The sequence below is a fragment of the Gymnodraco acuticeps genome, unplaced genomic scaffold, assembly GCF_902827175.1.
Source record: "Gymnodraco acuticeps unplaced genomic scaffold, fGymAcu1.1, whole genome shotgun sequence".
Taxonomy (NCBI): domain Eukaryota; kingdom Metazoa; phylum Chordata; class Actinopteri; order Perciformes; family Bathydraconidae; genus Gymnodraco; species Gymnodraco acuticeps.
In genome coordinates this window covers 418,961-425,595 of record NW_022991959.1, presented here as the reverse complement: position 1 = coordinate 425,595, position 6,635 = coordinate 418,961, and positions in this window count along the sequence as shown.

Sequence of the window (6,635 nt, the reverse complement as noted above, 5' to 3'; positions counted from 1 at the left end):
TGTCTCTTGTAATGGTAAAATCAATTTGTTAAATCATAAACATATTTTAGATAACAATAATTTTGCACAGAAGGTGTGTCCCTCAACATGCGTTCAACCCTGTTACCCAAACCTTTTTAGATTGGCACAGGAAGTGAAAAAACTGTAAGTCAGATGACACAGTGGAAAGGACATCAGCAAGCCATGTGCTAGTGCCATGGGTAGACCAAAACTAAGTCCTCTTTTATTTTTCATATTTTTACAATCTTTTCAGTCTTAAAAGAGTGTGGCACTCTGACCCACTCAACCCTGTTACTGATATTATCAGAATAAAGTATATTCATTTAAAAGTTATCTTTCTTGCATTAGATATCCAAGTTTGTCCTTACCTTGAAAGTAGCATTACATGCTACATCTAGCAATAATTCCTGAGGTTAAAGCTCAAATTAGCATTGATTTTCAACCCTGTTACTTTCAACCCTGTTACTATAATTAGAGTAACAGGGGTAATTCTTCATTCGAAAATATTAATTTGATGCCTAGCTGGGCAAATCAATTTGTTTGATGGTTTTTTATCTGTTTTTCCTAAATACATTAAAAAAATTATAAAATAAAAGGTTAATTTTTCAAAAATGTTGGTGTTGTGGTGACCACCTATTAATACACTGGGACATAATTCATACATGGAACTACAGTTGGGGCTATTGTTCCGACACGGACATGTTATGTGTTTACTATATATGTGTGTGCCCTCCTGACTTCACTCTCTTGTCTTCCCGGGCTGCGACCCAACAACATCTACATTTCTGCTGCTCATTAAAGCAAGCTTTGTACCTCCATTGCACCGCCTCCGACTCCCTATCTCTCGGCACTACATTGGTGACCCTGACAACGTCTCGTGAAGTTTCCGGGACGGACCCGAACATGGCGAAAAGCGCTGTTTTTCTCGTTATGCCAGAGATTGTTGGAGATGTCCGTGGCTGCCATGGGCACACGGACTGAGGCTCGGTGCGCCCCCCGCGGAATGGCTGAGGACGTCACTCGCCATTCCCGCATCGTCTCGACACTGGAGGACAGCGGGCCTTCCATCTACACGGAGACGATGCACGACCTGCTGGGTAGGGGAGAGAACCAGACTCTTTCCACGTGGGGTTGTTTCTTCGGGGCGTGCGGCTGCAAGTCCAGGCTGCGCTAGCTATCGACGACTAGCAGCTAACCACGTTAGCTAACGGCTACGGCTAGCAGCTACCGATGGCTGCCAGCTAGCTGCTAACGGCTATCGATCCTTTTTTGAGTTTTTTTTCTGGTGCCGGAGAGGAGGTTCGACCAGCCAGTTGACCTCATGTGGACACTCTCACATTTTTCACCACCTCCACGGCGGTTCCAGACGCCACTCACGTTTTCATCGACGCCTGGGTGGTGCACTCCTGGACCCCGTCTCGCCTCGACGGTTTTGGACGTCGCCCATGCTGCCATCGGCCCGTGGGTGGCGCGCTCCGGACCCTGTCTGGCCTCTCCTGCTTCCCAGGGATGCCTCGACATCTGCTGAGGACTTCATGCCCGCCGCCGCGGCACGTCTGCCTGCGGCCGGGTTGCTCTCCTGCTTCCCGGGGATGCCTCGACGCCTGCCGAGGATTTCGTGCCCGCCGCCGTTGCACGTCTGCCTGCGACCGGGTTGCGCTCCTTCCTCCCAGGGGGACTGCTCCTCTCTTCCGGGGATACCTCGACGCCTGCCGAGGGCTTCGTGCCCACCGCCATTGTGCGTCTGCCTGCGGCCGGGTTGCGCTCTTTCCTGCTGGGTTCTCCGCGACACCTACTGCGGCCCCCCGGTGTGGGTGCCCTCGCCCTCGTTAGGGCCCCTGCCCTCTCCTGCGGCCCCCTTTCGTGGCCCGTTCCATGGCCCGGTCCTCACCTGCGGCCCCACCCTCCTCGGCCCCTGTGGTGCTTCCTCCACGGACGCGAGGATTTTTTTTTTTTGTTGCCATGTTTGAATTCTGGGGGGGCTTGTGTGGTGACCACCTATTAATACACTGGGACATAATTCATACATGGAACTACAGTTGGGGCTATTGTTCCCACACGGACGTGTTATGTGTTTACTATATATGTGTGTGCCCTCCTGACTTCACTCTCTTGTCGTCCCGGGCTGCGACCCAACAACATCTACATTTCTGCTGCTCATTAAAGCAAGCTTTGTACCTCCATTGCACCGCCTCCGACTCCCTATCTCTCGGCACTACAGTGTCTAAATTGTCCTCCAATTCTGGAATGACCCAACCAGAGCCCTAGAGAGATAAGAGTTACGACACTCCCATAGACCTCCGTTGTAAAAAATGGCGGCGCCTACTTCCGGGGTATGGACATCGAAATAGTTCAAAAATATTGTCATTTGGGCGTTCGACCTCATTCACTTACATTACGGCGCGTCGATTAGTTCCAGAGGTAAGTTGCTGAAATATCGAACTCTTTTGAATTGTCAACTGTCTATATTGTATCAGAGGCCCTTTATGATGCTTATACTGGTCTTCATTTGTATATGCACAGCGTAATTATCTATATTTTATCTTGGTTGTTACAACCAATTTAGCTAGCATTGCCTGCTAGTTAGCTAGCGCGACTTCGTCAGCTTTGAAGGTAAGATTTCAGTAATTAATCGCTAGCAGCTTATATATCAATGATGCTGGGTAACTAACAAGCAGGATTTAGATTGATTATGTGTTTTTATTGTTATTTTGGTTTTTATCCGCTGAACCTGACCGTGTCAGCCATCCTTAGTCGGCTTTTTCTGTATGATATGACTTAACTGCTAGCACTAGTAGAAATGAGGTGGCGTTTGTGATAAATATTTCATTTAATATTTCATTGAATTTTGGGATATACTAACATTTCATTATGTGACATGTTGACTGTACTTTGTTTTTTTTGGTACTGTTCCGTGTTAACTCATCTGTACTGTACAACTAGCCTAGCGCTACTTTTTAATGCTTGATGGCATGCTAGGATAGATTCCTTTGTATTGTAATATACACACTAGTTTAATGATTGTTCTTCAAAGGTATTATTCAGTCTTAAACAAATAATAGCCTACTGAATAGGCTACTCTACAGCAGTGAATGAAGGATGAGAAAAATAATTAGCACTTTTTTTTTCACCCACAGTGACAGCGCGCAGAGCATATTGGAACTCTCCAGGTGTTGGGACAGAGTTCCTCAGACGAATGGACGAAAATGTGTTTTCCAGGCAGTCTTGAGTGAAGCGGCTTGTGAGAACAAATTTGTGCCCTTGTCTCAACAGGTCATGCTGGACCTCCAGGATTGTTGTTGTGGCCATCACCAGTCCTATCTGGACTGGTTTCCAGCTGCCCTTGGGACCGATCTTCAATGCATAACTACACCGTTTGTGAATATGATGTGTCAATAAACCTTAGAAAATCTTGAAATCTTGAAAGGGATGTGCAAAATAGTCATTATATACAGTCTTTAATGAACTATTAGTAGAGAATAACGAGTAATGAATATACTTTATAGGGATCCTATTAATATCTAATAATAAAAATAATGAAATTCAATAACATGCTTTAACCACTAGGTGTCCCTTTATATCAGCTGTGCACCTTTATGGTGTAAATACAGCCTATCTACCAATTGGATCAAATATAAAAGTCAGCCGAATTAGTGTTGATACTGCAAGGAGATGTATTGTGTGAAAAGAAATGTAAGATGTTGTTTAATGGCTGATATATTTATGATCCACGTCACGTTTTCAGTTCCTCATGTTTGTCTAGAAGTCTTCTCATCAGGGCTCTATAAATACAGAACTACGGCAGATATGTAATATTTAATGCAGCCGAACCGTGTATTACCATGCCGTTATGTGATGACTTCCAAAGAGAAAAGCAAGCACACTCGGAATAAAGTATTATTTAAAAAAAAAAAGGTTTTCGGTCTGTTTCCGGTATTTGTTAATGACGATGTGCTGTGAGATGTGAGACTGGAATTGCACAGGGGAAAATTGTTTGTAGATGTATGTGCATTAATAAACAAGGCAAGTCAGGCTGTGTCTCAACGCCGTGTATTCACATTGAGCAGGCAATCATACAACTGAGGTATATTACGTGAGGCAGATATATATAACACAGGCACAATACGTCCACAGGGTGGAGCTGCAACCTAGCCTAAACCACCCTGTAACATCTCCCTTCCTTTTGTTAAGTAACAACACAGGATCAATACTGCCATTAAACTGTTGACCTTCAATCAGAACATTAATCAAATGATTTCAACAACAAATAGTGCACATAGCAGAGACACTTCAATAATAGCCGGATCCGAACACATCAGCAATAAACTCAGAACAATCAATCACATTTGTTTTACAATCTCTCCACTTCCTTTTTTTAATTTTTTTAAATCTTTATCGTCCATGTGTGTTTGAGTGCGCACATTCCAAGTGTGTGTGTGTGTGTGTGTGTGTGTGTGTGTGTGTGTGTGTGTGTGTGTGTGTGTGTGTGTGTGACCTAGAGGTCAAGTCTGTCAGGAGGTCTAATCAGCCGTCCGCTCCGGGAGAAGGCCCGGCCCTGTAACTCAAGGCATGGTGTATCCCCAGTCTGCGGGGAAGACCGCGACAACCCCGGGGGTGATGGCCTTGGAGACTCCTTGGGGACGGCGACGACCTCCCTGGCGCTCCCCCCACTCGCAGGCTGCTCCGGGGCCGATTCTGGGAGAACTGACGGCTGGAGAAGGGCCGCCTCTGCTGGTCGAAGATCAACCCTGTTGCGCCGATACGTGGTCCCCTCCACACCGACCAGATAGGACCGGAGTCCCAACTGCTGAAGGCACACACCTCTCCTCCATCGGCCCGTCCTGTCTCCTGGGAGTGGCTTCATCCATATGGGCTGGCCGACGTTCAGCTCCGGCAGATCCTTGGCAGATCTGTCATATGTCAGCTTTGCTTCTTGATGTTTCATTTTCAGCTTGTCAGGAACACCCATGACGACCTGAGGCACCAGTAGCTGGTCGGCCACAGGGAGAAGGGTTCTCATTCTCCGCGACATAAGCCGCTGTGCTGGGCTGCAATGCATACCCTCAGTGGGCGTATTTCTCCAATGCAATATGGCCCTCCAGGGGTCCTCTTTGGCACGGTCTGCCCTTCTGCACAGGCTCTTTACAATTTTCACTGCTGACTCTGCTTTGCCGTTAGCCTTTGGGTGCCTCGGTGAGGACATGACATGCTCAAAACCCCACTCTCTCGCAAACGCCCGGAACTCTCCACCAGCAAACTGGCCTCCACCATCAGAAATGGCCCTGTCTGGGACACCGTAGCGTCCAGAGGGAGCTCCACAAATCATGTGAAACCCAGATTTGGCACAAAAAAGGGGGAATACACGTTTCGCAATTATGCCACATCAAGGTGGAACGCTCTTCCCACAACTGTAAAGGAAAGTAAAACTATACTTACCTTCAAAACCTCTCTTAAAGAGCACCTTCGGGGGAGAGCATTGCAAAACTGGCCCCGGTAATGGTACAAATCTCAACCTGTCGTTCAATGGACAGCTTCCCCCCCCCCATCTATGTATATACTCGCATTTTAGACTCTGTTACTAACTGTATATCTGTAGACTTGGTATGTCTTAAATGTCCGGTTAGGATGTATTAGAACGAAATCTAAAATGAAAATTGTAAATAAGCAATCTGTATGTAAAAAACCACCTGTATGTAAATTGTAAATAAGCCATCTGTATGTCTTATATGTCTTAAATGACATGATGAATTGGAAATGGGGGACCCTGATGTAAACAAGACGAAAGTCTTTCTCTGGTCTGCATCCCCTTAACAATTGTATGTTTTGAGCTGTACTGTACTGTACCCAATATACAAGCTGTTAATAAACTTTTCAATCAATCAATCAATCAATCAATCAAACTGCCTTGCATCTATGGATCGTGGTGTCCGCTGATAGGTCAGGGAGCAGGTCGATCTCCCAAAAGTCAGAATAATGGTCCACCACGAGCAAGAAGTTCTGTGCTGCGTAACTGTACAGATCCATGCTTACTAGCTGCCAGGGACGTGTGGGGAGCGGGTGTGACATCATAGTCTCTTTCTGTTGTTCGTGTGCATACTCATTGCACACAGAGCACTTTTGCACATAATCCTTGACTTCCCCTTGCATACCGGGCCAGTAAAGTGTATCACGGGCCTGCCTGTAGCACGCCTCGCCCCCCACGTGGTTGTAGTGGATCCGTCTCAGCATTTCCGGGCGCATAGCTTTTGGAATGATGACCCGCTGACTCCTGAAGAGCACGCCATCCTGTGCACTTATCTCATCTCTGATGGCCCAGTAGTCCCTGACGGCTACAGGGGTCTCCTCTTTGTGTCCTGGCCATCCCTCCAGCACGACAGACTTAAGTGTTTGAAGACACACATCCTCCTCAGTGTGTGTCCGAATCTGTGCCAGGCGTTGGCTGCTGACATTTAAATAGTCTGCCTGCTGAATGGCCGCCGTGTCACCCTGCTCCTGCTGCATGCTGCAGACCATTTCACATTGGTACAGTGTGTCTGTTCTCTGTGGCGGGGTGGTGGCTCTGCTGAGCGTGTCACTTATGTACATCTCAGGGCCTGGCTTGTATACCACCGCAAGGCAGTAGTTCTGAAGTGTGA